This window comes from Prionailurus bengalensis, chromosome A2, assembly GCF_016509475.1.
Source record: "Prionailurus bengalensis isolate Pbe53 chromosome A2, Fcat_Pben_1.1_paternal_pri, whole genome shotgun sequence".
NCBI classification, from domain to species: domain Eukaryota; kingdom Metazoa; phylum Chordata; class Mammalia; order Carnivora; family Felidae; genus Prionailurus; species Prionailurus bengalensis.
Genome location: NC_057348.1, coordinates 162,466,592 through 162,481,193, shown reverse-complemented (window position 1 = coordinate 162,481,193; position 14,602 = coordinate 162,466,592). Strand labels below are relative to the sequence as shown.

Below are 14,602 nucleotides of genomic sequence, written 5' to 3'. Positions count from 1 at the left end.
ATCTTGGTGCTCCTTGGCTGGCAGATAGGCCACCACTCTCTTTCCTCACGCATTTCATTAGAAGCAGCAAGGAGAAACCAGGCTGCACCTTCCACACTGTTCTCGGAATTCTCCTCAGCTAAATATTCAAGTTCATCACTTACATGGTCTACTCACCACCCAGCAGCCCACCTCAGTTTAGCCCCCCTCCCTGCCCCCTGCCCCTTGCCCCCTGACATTTATAGCAAGTGCCATCATCCCTCCAATGTCCAGCAGCGTGGTCCCCACCTCTCCCTGGGACCTCACCAGAAAGTGACCTGGATGTTCACCCTACCACCGACATCCTCTTAAGGGCAATCTAGGCCTTTTTTTTTTCATGTACCTTAGAATTCTTCGAGCCCCCATGCATTACTCAATTTCAAAACGACTGGTAATTACCAGAGCAGGACCCTACTTCTTGGCCTTAAAATCTATATTAGTTCCCCCAGGAGCTGCTGTAACAAATGACCACAAACTGTTGCTTAAAGAGCAGAAACTTACTGTCTCATTGTTATGGCTACTGTCTCACTGGCACAGGCTACAAGTGCCAAACCGAGACGTTCCCAGGGCCATACTCGCCATGAAGGCTCTGGGGAAGGATCCTTCTCTGCTGCTTCTAATCTTCTGGTGCAGGCTGTCGTGCTTTGTTCTTTGCCTTCTAGGTGCTTCACTCCAATCTCTGCCTCTTTTGTCACATGGTGTTCTCTGTGTGTATCTGTGTGTAAACTTCCCTCACTGTGAATGAAACGATTCCAGGCATTGGAGTAGGGCTCAACCTTAACTTCATGACATGACATCACAGAGAGCGTGCTCCAAAGAAGGTCACATTCTCAGGTACCAGGGGTTAGCACTTCTTTAGGAGGACACAATTCAACCTAAGATGGATGGTAAGAGAGGGACAGTGTGTGCAGTGTGAGGGTACAGTACCCCTGATCTCTTCCTCTCCAGTCCTAGTTGCAGTTACCAGGTTAAGCCCATTGGGATAGTTTTCTTAGGTCTCTGCTTCTTGGAAATCTTCTACTGCCTAGGGCTTAGAATCCACATTCCTTGGCCTGGTATTCAACAGTCATTATAATCAGTCTCAAATCCTCTTCCAAGAATGAGATTCTTCTAGATATCATTGTTCCCGTTAATATCCGTTTTACACTTTTGTAAGGAACGAAGGTGATAATGATATGGAGGTCAGTGCCTGGGGCACCGTAGGCCCTCAGTAAAGGCTGGTAATGATTCCTGCACTCCAAATTGTTAGCTGCTCTCTGTCTGTGTCCAGTGTTATTTCCACCTCCAAGGCTTGGATCATGCTATTTTTCCCTCTCTTTCTTATCTGAGTGCAGTTTTGAAAAAAAGCAAAATCATGACTCCTGGGCAAGTATAAACACATCAAAGATTTTGCTCAACTCATGGCTTAACTAGAGAACCAGTATGATAGTATAATGGATCAAAGTTCCTTTGGGTGGCTCAATCAATTAAGCGTCTGACTCTTGATCTCAGCTCAGGTCTTGACCTTAGGGTCTTGAGTTTGGGCTCCATGCTGGGTGTGAAACCTAGTTAAAAACAAACAAATAAGCAAAGAATAAAACAAAAAACACAAATAAAAACTCAAAATTCATTTGAAATCAAGGGTTGATGTGTTCAAGAGAGTAGTAAAATGTGATTTTTGCGTTCTATATTCCACCAGACAGAAAATTCGCTGAGTGTCTCCAAGGCAGAGATGTGCAAAAATTCTCTCTGTCCTTAAAGTGTTGTAAAATATCACAGCGGGTCATCAAGCAGAGCACCACACAGTGGAGAACACTCCAGTAATCTCTCTTGCCTATTTCTAAATTTTTTTTTGATTTTTTTTGGGTTTTTTTGTATTTATTTATTATTTATTTTTTTTTTCAATATATGAAGTTTATTGTCAAATTGGTTTCCATACAACACACAGTGGTCATTAAATTTTGGATCATTTTCATAGCGTTCTCTACTTTGTGATCATAAACAGTCTCCAACAAGTATTGTTGATCCTAGAAGATTGTTTTTACTATGCATGGCCTGATTATTTATACAGATGCAGCAAGAATCTTAATTAACCGGAAAAGCCTCCTTGAGTTTGCTTGGGAAATCTAGAGCCTAATCATATTAAGCAACTATCAATTCCAAAGGATAAACTTCTTTTGGAAATTTTCAAAATGAGTTTTGAATCAGACTTTTCAAAGCCCCTGCCATTCTTCTATCCTAGGAGTAGGAAACCAAGGCCCAAACACTTTCTCCAGTAAACTTTGCATGCTGTACCCATAAATCTCAGTGAATTTCCCTCTTCCTGAGGTCTCCAAAATTTGCCTGGCTTTCTGAACTACCAGGGAGTGGACTTCCTTATTACCTGAGAGACTGGGATCCTGGAAGCCAGAAATCATATTAGTTTTCTTATGAAGGTTTTGGAGACATTAGCTCCACATGTAACACCAACAATTGCTCCTTAGCAGTGGTCTGATGGTCTTTGATGAAACAACAATCACTCTCATATATCACCCTGTACATATGGCCTTGCTGCAGAATCGATTTTTCCAATGGTATCTTTGGAAACAAGAGGACAGATTTTTATTAAACCTATGCAAATGGTTCTATCATCATGAAAGTGAATGAAACTCAGTAGAAGCATTTGTTTCTGAATTTTGAGGGTAGGTGAAGATGAGGTAATGTTTAAAGATGGTTGTTGTGGGTTTACAAATGCACAGTCTACTAATTCGTTTAAGGAGAAAGAAATAAGGTTTCCACACATAGCCATTCAAGAAGAACATCAAACAGAGCGCCATCAATATTCCAAACAAATAACCACAATGGCACATCTTGAATCCGTTCACTCAGTCCTATGTCATTACTTCTCACTCTGCTGGATCTTGAGTCAGTCGTCTGATTTCCTGAGGTACATATGCTTCCAGACTGAGAGTCCCAGTAGTCCTGGCTTTGCTCACTGGCACAGTCTGAGCATTGAGTCAGTGCTGCCATCTTGCAAACCTGCTCTGAAGAGTCTCTTTGAGGCAACAGTAGTTCAGAGCACGTCCTACAGTTTTTCCCCTGAAGCTCCAAGACTGTGACCCTCTGGTGAAGACACAAATTCTGAGTGGTCACTTTTGGCAGATCTTCGGAGAAGCCTTAGGAGGAAGCAGAGACCTGTTTGAGAACAGGACTGAATGGTTGTGGTTCATAACCGAATATAACATCGTGGAAGACAGTAAAAGGCTCTTTGGGGGGCATGGTCCTTATTTCATGAGGGTTTGGTCAATGTTTCCTTTGAGGGATTCAGCCCCAAGTGCACTGTCACACCTAACACCTATATCTCTTTTGTGACACGGCTGCCATAAGCCTGCAAGAGGCAGCTCTTCTTGCACATCCGTGGAGCCAGAAGACAATTTCATTAAAGCCATGTGAGTGCAGGGGTATAGATAATCCAGATCCCTTATCCTGGTAGACAGGCTGTGGAGGCGCTGAGTCTTCCTTTTCATGCAGTGCCCTTTGGGGGTGGAGTGAGTGGGGACAAACCAGGAAACCTTGAGTGATATCCAGTTAAAAGAGCCTGATATAAAGTAGAAGTGACTAAATTTATTTGGCACCAAGAGAGAAGGCTCCAGAATCCCTAACCCCCAACATGATGGTATTTGGGGATAAGGTAAGTGGGTTTTCATGAGTTCATGAATCTGGGGTCCTCTTGAGGGGATTAGTGCCCTTGTAAGAAGAGATAGCAGAGAGTTGCTTCCCTGCTCCATCATGTATGGACACGGTGAGACAGTGCCATTCGCAAATCAGGAAGTGAGCCTTCCCCAGGGAAACAAGTTGGCTGGCACATTGGGCTTGGGCTGCCCAGTCTCCAGAACTGTAAGAAATGAATTCCTGTAGTTCCTGCTCCCAGGCTGTGGTATTATGGTTGTGCAAGCTGATTAAGACAGCATCTCTGATGTGTAGGTGAGCCTTAGAAGGGTAATCTATGAGACTAACATTGAGGGTTCTATTACTACTTCTAACTAATACCTATTGATCACTATGGTTTGAGTACCACTTCATGTGTACAAATTTATCTGGTTTCACAATGACCGTCTGAAGTAAGTATTCCATTTTAAAGATTAGGGGAGTGAGTTGCAGAGAGGTTAACTCACCCAAATATGGCAGGCTGAATGGTGGCCCCCAGAAGTTGGCCTCACTCTAATCCCCAGAGCCTGTGAATGTTACCTTATTCCATAAGCATCTTTGCAGGTGTGATTAAGTTAATGACTTTGAGATGGGGAGATTATTCCGGATTATCTGGGTGGGCCCCAGATGTAATCAGAAAGGTCCTTCTAAGGAGAGGCAAGAAGGCAATGTGATAAAGGCAGCAGAGACTCGTGTGATGTGGCCACAAGCCCAGGACAGCTGGCAGCTTCTAGAAGATGTAAGAGGCAAGGGATGGATTCTCTCCTGGAGCCTCCAGAAAGAACCAGCTCTGCAGGACCTTGATTTTATCTCCATAAGACTAATTCCATGCTCTTGTCCTCCATAACTGTAGAAGATGAAGTTTATATTGTTTTCAGCTACTAATGTTTTGGGAATTTGTTATGGAGGCAATAGGAAACGGATCCACCAAGGTTCCAAAGACGATATGTAGAAGAAACAGGACAATGGGGGAACGATTCTTTTAAACTACTGTTATTATTTCTGCACTATTTTAATAAGTTGAGCTTTGAGATTATCTAGATCTGAGCAGCAGAAAACACCCTGAGCCCCACAAGAAGACTCCTAGAGAATTCAAAGAATGTCTCTTAATGACCCCACACCTTTTGAAAATTCATTATATCCACATTTCTGTGTGTGTGTGTGAAATGGAAAGAATCAAAGGAAACCATAAAAAAGGAAGCTGTGGCTTTGTCCACATTTATCTCTCTGCTTCTGACTATGTGGAAGGAGCAAGATCCTGGGTTCAAAGTTCTGTTTCTGGGGTTGCAGGAGGAGACAAGCTGTGGAGAGGCCTGTGGCTCACAGCATAGGTGCAAGTGGAAGGAAGCCCTCAATGATCAGGAGGGTGGCTAAGTGAACAATTCAGATATGGGGCTACACTGCTTCTATCCAGAATCTTGTAGAAGGAGATCACTCCTAACTTAGGGCTCAGGATGGGACTGATGGGGGCCACATGCTCCTTTTTGACCAATGATCACAAGGCTGTTACCATTTGAGACCCGCATCTGATTTCTTGTGGCATCCATGGATTCTGTGTCAACTAGTCTCCTGTTCCCTCTAGGGAACTTAACAGCGTACCTGAGCATAATACCTGGAGAAGCAATTAGCTGACCATGAAAACATCCAAGGACAAGTTTCCCTCAAGGAATATGTAGCTTGAAATGAAACTAGGAAATGGTAGAGATATTTTGAGCAGGAAATATGATTCTAGCTCTCCTCTAGACTTTTATGTATGCAGCCTCATCAAGACCAAGTTCATGGGTATGTGACCTGTGCCGTTGCACAGGGCCCTGTACTTAGAAGGATTTACTGTTCTATTGATGTCATGTTGAAATTCTTAATTTTTTTTGTTTGTTTTTGACAAAGGGCCTGGCATATTCCTGTTGTGCCAGACTTTGCAAATTACATAGCTTGTCCCGGTCTGTGTCTTTATTGCAAGTTGGAAAACAGTTACCTGGGGCCCTCCAAGTCATTAGCACCAATAACTGGTCTAATGATATGGACCAATAATATAGTATTAATACAACAATTTCCAAATCCAGCTGCTTCCCTCCATGGGTTGCCACCCCATTGTCCACTACTTCCTGCCACATTTAGTTCTCTTAGTACCCACCTTCAAGTGTGAGCATCAAGTAATCCCATGTCTCAATGTAGTGAACAAATATATATAATCAAAAAATTATAATTTTATGATGATGCAAGAGACAATTGGAACAGCTGGTCAACCATGAGAGGTTTGACCATCTGCCTATCATCTCAAAGTTTCCAGAGCAGGTTGGAATGGATGCACTGGCTAAATCTGGGAAAATCTACCTGTGCCTGGGTCTGGGGTAGAGGAAAGTAGGAAGGTTGAAGGGGAAAGTTTGATCCCCTCCCTGGGTGCATCTTTTCTTGTCAGGTCATGCATATTTTGGGGCTTGAAAGAACTATATGAAGAAAACTATAGAAGGTGTATGGTCATTGGAAGACTTTTTCCAGGCCACATCTTCCTTTTTTTCTCTTGGCTCCCAATGGTTTAGACTCTTGGCTTTGTACCTGAAGGCTGGTGAATTTTTAATGAGTAACTTGAGACCTTCATGAAAGACTATCATGAAAACCCATATGATACAATCACTGGGAAGTATCTCAGGCCCTAAAGTTGGACACATCTAACCACGTATTTGAGTTTCTTCTTCCTAGAATCACCCCAGAGTCTCCCACTCCATACAGGGAAGATGATCCAACACCATGCCTGGCTCTGTGTGCATGATTTGGGTCACTTAATAAGGGCCTTTGGGATCCACCAGTATAACCCCAAACAACAAATATAGGTTTGGAAAATTTGGTGTGAGAGCAGGCACATGGAGAAAAAGCTTACACCTTGGTAAAACTAAAGCACTCCTCCAATGATAGGGCAATATTTCTGTCTCTTTAAAGCCAAATAGTTCCTTCACTAGCTCCACCCAATCTGAGCTTCCTGTCTCAGAGGTTTAAAGGGTGCAAACACTTTTTCCTCTCAGTTAAGCAAAAGCAGCAGCTCAAACAGCTTCTTTGGAGAACACTGAGGAACTCATCAGCTCATTCAAAAGAAGGTGAGCCTGGCCTAGGGCAATAGAGCCGGGAGGGGCAGCAGGACACAGGGCTGTGCATGGGTGTGGGTCCTGGTCTGAGAGGGACCAAGTGCTGTGCCAGCAGCCCAGCAAACAGGATGCTGCCACAGGGGTCCCGGGGGAGGAAGAGTGGGAGTAAGGAGATTGAGTGGCCCATGTCCACACGTCTCCTATTTATCAGGACAAACTTGCTGAACAGCGTATCTTCCATCAGCTGCTCTTATGACAGAGTGAGTTCTGCCTGACACCTCATCTGTTTCCCTTGGTGGGAAACTAGTGTCCTCAAGGCAGGTCTTTAGAGCTGGAAGGCAATTTAGAGACCAGTCTGTCCCAATCCCTCTTTTTTCCTGAAAGAAAATCTGAATCCCAGATGGTGTGCGTGTGGTTTTATGAAATTCCCCGGGATACCCAGGTCACAAATGGCACAGGAAGCCTAGAGTTCAGCTGGCTGTGTCCTTTCCAACATGTAAGAGAGAAATGGTGTGATCTACAGTGTAACAGAGGAGGTAAGGAAGGGGTGCCATGGGGGAGAGAATGAGCTATTCTATAGAAAACAAATGTGTGTGAAGCCCTTTGGTTGCCTTCCCTATTTCCAGGGTTGCTACCAGTTCATGTTTCTGGACAGAGAGTGATCTACCTCCCCTGGCCTCCCATGATCTCTTTCTGATCCAATGTAAATATAAATGTAGAATCAAGGACCTGAGAAGGAACCAAGAAGAGACCAGAGCTTGCAAGGGTTATGCATGAGTGTAGGGTCAGACATACTTTGCATTGGATCCCTTCTCTGCCCAAAGCCCATTAGCGCAGTGACCTTGGGCAACTTTCTCAGCATTTCTGAGCCACATCTATTTCCTCATTTCAAAAATTAGAGTGGGGGCGCCTATCTGGCTCAGTGGGAAGAGCATGGGACTCTTGATCTCAGGGTTGTGAGTTCTAGCCCCACGCTGGGTGTAGAGATTAAATTAATTATTTAATTAATTAATACACTTCAAACATTAGTATACTAAAAATTACTAGAATACTAAAAATTTTATCACTTTATCAGTAAATATTTACATATGTATATCTGGGAGATAAAGCTCATTAAAATATACCATGATCAGACTTCAAAAAGCAATTAGAATTTTTAAACAATTACCAGGTTTATTCCAATCCCCAGATTGTCTCCTAGATTATAAAATTGAAATCAGGGGCGCCTGGGTGGCTCAGTCAGTTGAGTGTCTGACTTCGGCTCAGGTCATGATCTCACAGCTCGTGAGTTCGAGCCCCGCGTTGGTCTCTGTGCTGACAGCTCAGAGCCTGGAGCCTGCTTCTGCTTCTGGGTCTCCCTCTCTCTCTGCCCTTAACCTACTCGCATTCTGTCTCTGTATCTCTGAAAAATAAATAAACATTAAAACATTTTTTTAAAAATAAAATTGAAATCAGCTCCAAATATGGTTCATAAATTGCAATTCTTTCATATGTCTTAAGTTTAATTTGATAAATAAGTTTTCACCTTCTTGTTTCTTTTTGTAAAATGTTTCTGTTTAGGAAACGGTTGGTCCTTTGTCCAAGAGAATTGGACAGTGTACATTTTGCTCATTAAATCCTCAAGACGTCATAGGACATGTTCTTCTAGTTTCCATGTTTTGTATAAATTTAAATTTAAGGAGAGGCTTGATCAGACTAAGATTTGCCTGGTTAGTTGGGTGGCAATATTTCATAGGTGCAGTTGTAAACGTCCATCAGAAGGCACCTTATATATTCTTCTGTCTCTTTCTGTAATGTAGCAGACAGTAATGATAGCCTAGACTAACTTTGTTTCATTAATGGTTGCAAATTATAATATTATAATTCTATCATTCTTTCTTCATTTATTGGATGGCATAATCCTATAAAAGAAACTTCCCCTGAATCATACTTTCATTTCCATAAGGTGTAGTTAATAAGACAAAAGGAATGCTTGATTCCTTTTTGTCCGTGTTCAGACTGATGACATCATTTCCTAGCATACCCCAAAGAGAACACTTCACTTCTTTTGCGATGATGGTATTGATATGAATTCATGAACTTCAACATATTTGATGAATTTCAATCCATTGAAATTATTATTCTCATTGATACTCAAATTACCTCATCTCTGTCCAGTCAGCCTCTTCAAGTTGGCTCTGTAGTCCTTTCGGTAACATCCAAACTTTTTTTTTTGAAAGTAATCTCTGCACCCAATGTGGGGCTAGAACTCATGAACGTGGGATCAAGAGATGCATGCTGTATTGACAGAGCTAGCCAGGCATCCCACGGTCTGAGTAGTTTTTGATAGCATCCTCACTTTTTAGTGTGACTAGGATAGTCTAGGATCCACTTGCACATTTCTTGGCCCAGAAATGGAATCGGTACCTTCTCCTAAGAGTCCTAATGTTTTTGGTGGGAAATGGCATTTGAAGGGCACAGTATGGGCGCTAAGGGTGCTCATTGCCACTGGGCTTGTCCTTGGGCTTCAAAACTACACATGTGCACAAAAAGCTAAGAATAGGACAGGATTCCTGAAAGCAATTTAAGATTTTCTTGACGTTTTTTCCCCTATTTGGCCTTACACTATATCCCATTAGGACAATAGCCAATGAAGCAACTGCATTTTCAAGTTTCTTGGACCAATTCTTTGTGTGGTTTGTCTATTACACCAAATACTATGTAATTCATGTGCTTTTGATTTTTACCAGTTATCTTAAAATATAGTTTTTGTTTATAATTATGTAAGCTATTTACAGATGTTCCTCACTATCCACAAGCAGAATGTTCCTATGAAATCTTTTATGAAACAAAATGACATAAAGGAGAGAAGCAATTACCATGAATGTACATGGAAAAAGGGTGCGCCTTCCCAGATCTCCCCCAAATAACCTCCCTTATGTGTTTCTGATACTTTTAGACACAACTTGTTAACAGATGCACACATTCAATTGAGAGAAAGCCCACGTGCTCATCTGGCTCACAGCTCTGGTGGCTGGATGGTGAACCCCTGTGTGACGTTCCCAGGGAAGGTGATTGGCAGCTGGCATGGACAATGGCCCACTCGGCCTCTCCATTAGCTCAACTGGCTGTAAAACAAATGCGGAGCGTTGTATTCGTGTTCAGCTTTTTTTTTGTACAAATGAAAAATCCTCTTTGAATTTATGTCAGCCAGCAACAGCAGGTACACATGTAGGTCTTTCATAAAGGAAAAGAGCTGTGATTCAAACGCTCAAAAAGAAGGAAGTACATGCTTTCAAGACAAATCTATGAAATCTAAGTATATTCAAAGTAGTTTCCAGCTTCTACCCTGTCCCCTGCCTTATTCCTCCCATCCCTCTGTCAGTAACTTCTTTGGTGACGGTTCAGATGATCTGCCATTGCTTTTTCATGTGCATGAATTATATGTTGTATTTTGTACCTGCAGTTCATGTTCCTCCCCACTAGAGAAATGACAGTAAACTAAATATTATTTTCTTCACTTTGCCTTTTTTTTTTGCTTTATGAAATATCCTGGAGATCTCTGAATCCCGGCATAGAGAGGTATTTCTTATTCCTTTCTACAGTTGGATAATACATCGCTGTGTGTATGTACCTTGGTTCATTCAATCAGACCCCTACCAGTGGGCATTTGGTAGATTTTTGGTCTTTAATTATTACAAATAGTGACACAGAGACTAAACATATGCCCAATCTTTTCCTGAGTTTTTGTCAGTGTAGCTCTGGGATATAAGGAAGGGGAACTTCTTCCTCTACCCTTCAAGGTCTTCCAGCTGCACTAAGAATTACATTCACTTGAGGCAGATTAACAAGAGAAAAAAAAAAGCAGTGTGCACAGATGCTCAGTGATGAAACTAAAACCAAGAGAAATGACCAAGGCAGGCAGTTTTTATACTTTTTAGGCAAAGAGACGATGGATCTGTGAGGGATTGACAAAATAAGGAAAATTTAACTTTGGAGCATCTGTTAGGGAGGAATTCTTAAGAGACTTTGGGCTGGAGGAGTAAATTAGTAGAAAGTAGTGGGCTGTTTATACAGTCTTCTTGGCTCTAAATCTCCCATCCCTGATCATAAGGGTGTCTCTTTACCTCCTGGGACAGGATGGGCACCTTTCACATGGGAGATTTGTTTCCTGCTTGCAGGGGGATGGAAGAGGGTCTTAGTAATCTTCACATACAGGCTGTATCTTAAGGTACTTTTATATGAAATAGTCAGTATGCCAAAGTTGCACGTTTAGGGGTGACCTGCCCTTGACCACTACAGGCATAAATCCTAAAATTGGGACTCACAATCCAGAATAAATGTATATGTAATTTGTGTGATATTCCTAATTTCTCCCCTGTAGGTTTTAGACTGTTTTTCAATTTCATGAGCCGTGGAGAAGAGAACCTGTTTCCTCTAAACCTTTACCGACTGATTATCGCAGCAAATTTTTGCACTTTTGCCAAATCTGTGAGTGGAGAAATAGTATCTTAGTGTAATTTTAATTTGGTTTATTTAGTTTTTTTCTTTTCCTATGTTGGGTTTATTTTTCTCTACTTTAAGTGAGTGTTCATATATTTTTACATAGTTGAGGAGCATTGGCATTTCTTTTTTTTCTTGCAAGTGTTTATTCATATATCTTGCTCCATTTTCTATCGAGCTATTGGACATTTGTCTCTGTACCTTTAGGTATTCTTTGTATAAGAGGAGAATTAACCCTCTTTGATATAGTCTGACATTCGTATTTTAATTGTCCATGGTGTTCATTGTCTCCCATTGTCTTTTCGATGTTTATGTAGTCAGATGTATGAATCCTTTTCCTTACAATCTTTCAAATCTTAGAAAGAGTTGCCCCCCCCCCCCCCAGGTTACAAAGGATTTGTCTGAGTTTCTTCTAGTATTTATGTGGATTGCTTTTTAGTGTTTATATTTCTAATGTCTTTAGCATGTGAATGGCGTGAAGACATGGGTGCAGTTTTGTCTTTTTCTGTGTGGTTTTGTAGTTATCCCAATGCTGGTTATTAGTCCATCTGTCTCCCCATTGCTGTGAGATGCTGCCTTACGGAAGATAAATGTAACACGATACAATTGAACTGGATACTCATGAATATAGTAGACCAATTTGGTCTATTTCTGAATTGTCTGTTTTTGTTTTCTGTTCTGTATCTGTTCACACACGTCCTACTGCCTTAATTATAGGGGCTAAAATATTTTACTATCTGGTAGAGCTGGCCCTCCCTCATTGTTCTTCTCTTTTTTGACTGTACAGGCTAATTTTCTTTCTTCATTCATCCAAATGAAATTTATAGTCAACTATTTTAGCTGCAGAGAAAAAAATGGAGACAATTTTTTTAAAATTTATATTTCTATAAAATCGCATTAAAGAGGTATCTATTAAAACAGTATTGAATTTGGGCAAATGTCTGTTCTGCATCAAGGTATTTTTCTTAAATCTACTAAATGGGATGTGTTGTAACAATCCATTTTCTCATATTGAACCACCCTACTATTTCTGAAATAAATCACATTTAATTGTGGGGTATTACTTTTTAGTGTCTGACAATTTATTTGGGATTTTTGCATTAGTATTCGCAAATGAGACATGTCTGTAGCTTTATTTATTGGTGAAATCTTTGTTAGCCTTTGGGATCAATATTATACTTATGTCATAGAAAGAACTGGAAAGATTTCCTTCTGTTTTAAGTCATCAGGAATAGTTAAAGGGTAAGTGAGATCCCCATGAAACCATCTGGACCTGGTACTCTTTTGTAGGGGAACTCTTTAACTACTTTGTTGTTTTTCCATGGTGATTGAATTGTTTCATCTTTCTGTCTTTATGAGACCTACATGGATAGTAGACTACTGCAGGATTTCAGAGAGGAACACATAGGTCATAAGAGCGAGGTGATGCTTTCCACTTACCTTCTTTGACTCTTTTTCTTCTCCTTCCTTTCCTTTACACCACAGAGACTCCTGGTAGTGACATGGCAGACCCTCAGGACAACACTCTGAGGATTGTTCTGGTGGGGAAAACTGGAAGTGGGAAGAGCGCGACGGCCAACACCATCCTGGGGAGTAGAGTCTTTGAGTCTAGAGTTGCTCCCATGCTGTCACCTCCAGGTGTCAAAAAGCATCCAAGGAATGGAAGGGGAGGAAACTTCTTGTTGTTGACACCCCAGGGCTCTTTGACACCAAGGAGACCCTGGATACCACACGCAGGGAAATCAGCCAGTGTGTCCTCTACTCCTGTCCTGGGCCCCACGCCATCATCTTGGTCCTCCATGTTGGCCGCTACACGGAGGAAGAGCAGGAGACCGTGGCATTGATCAAGACTGTCTTTGGGAAGCCAGCCTTGAAGCACATGATCGTGTTGCTAACTGGCAAAGATAACTTGGAGGAGAAGAGCCTGAGTGACTTCTTGGCAGATTCAGATGTGAAGCTAAGAAACATCATCAGCGAGTGTGGGAACCGCTACTGTGCCTTCAACAACAGAGCCTCAGAGGCGGAGAAGGAAGCTCAGGTGCAGGAGCTGGTGGAGCTGATAGAGGAGATGGTGCAGAGCAACGGAGGGGCTTACTTTACCAATGCCATTTATGAGGACACAGAGAAGAGGCTGAAGCAACGGGAAGAAGACCTGAAGAAGATCTACACCGATCAATTAAATAATGAAATTAAACTAGTAGAAAAGGAATATGCTGATAAATCACAGGAAGAACGGGAGGAAAAAATAAAATTGCTAAAGATGAAGTATGCTGAACAAATAAAAAATATCAGGGAAGAAGCTGAGAAGGGATTATTTAGAGATGGTTCCAATGGGATTATGAGCGTGCTTTCAAAAATATGGCAGATGTTGTGGTAGTAAAGACCATTTCGTTTTTTCTTTTGAATTTATGATGATTTGCGATAGTGGTAGATTGTAGTTTCCATAGATAGCTGTGACAGTAGCTTCTACTTATTCTTCCTATAAGCTGACCCTGTTACTCCTGCCACTGACTTGCGGGCCTGTGTCCTCTACCTTGGAACTGGGCAGATCTGGGACCGTTTCAATTAATAGCAGATGGTTGAAGCAACACCTTGTGACTCTAAGGTTACATATGGGCAATGCTTCCTTGCCCTGTTGGAGTTCTTGCCCTTGGAACTTGACTGTCATGTTGTGAGAAAGCCTAGGCTGCCTCTTGAGAGGCCCCCATGCAGAGGGCCTGAAGTCACTGGCCCACTTCCCAGCTCACCTTTCATTTGTGACTCACACCAACTTGCCCACCATGCAAATGAGGCAACACAGAAGCGGGCCCTCCAGCTGCCCCGCCATCTCAGGCGAAGTTGCAGAAAGCAAAGATGATCCATTCCCACTGAGTCCTGCCAAATTGCAGCTTTATGAGAACAAATAAATGATGGTTTTTGTTTTTAACCACTGAGCTTCAGAATGGTTTGTTATGCAGCGAGAACTAACCAGAATGAAGCCTCTTCCCAGCTCTCAGTCCCCACCGCCTCTCCTTCCCACCTGTCCCTCTTCACACAAAGTTGGCATAATCAGGCAATGGCATATAGAGTTCAAAGACTCAGGAAAATTCAAATCAGAAATCCTGCACATGTCAAGTGTCTGAAACACTGGTCACATTTGTCATTGCACAGCATGGCCACAAGTACTATGTTAAGGAGGTATCGGGTTTCTCTGGAAAGATTGTTCTGTGGTTCATGGAGATCTGAAAGTCACAGGATTCTCTTATTGTGTTTCTCTCTTTTCTTTTTTAGGGACCATCCTTACTTAAAATGTCTCCACTTGTATCTGAAAAATCCCATCTGGGCCACATAGTTTTCATTTGCCTCTGCAGAATCAC

The 14,602-nt window shown here is 42.0% G+C and overlaps 1 pseudogene; it reads left to right on the top strand.

Moving 5' to 3' along the window:
* Positions 1-6,666: 6,666 nt before the first annotated feature.
* On the top strand, positions 6,667-14,172 carry LOC122488521 (annotated as a pseudogene).
* The last annotated feature ends 430 nt before the right edge of the window (positions 14,173-14,602 follow it).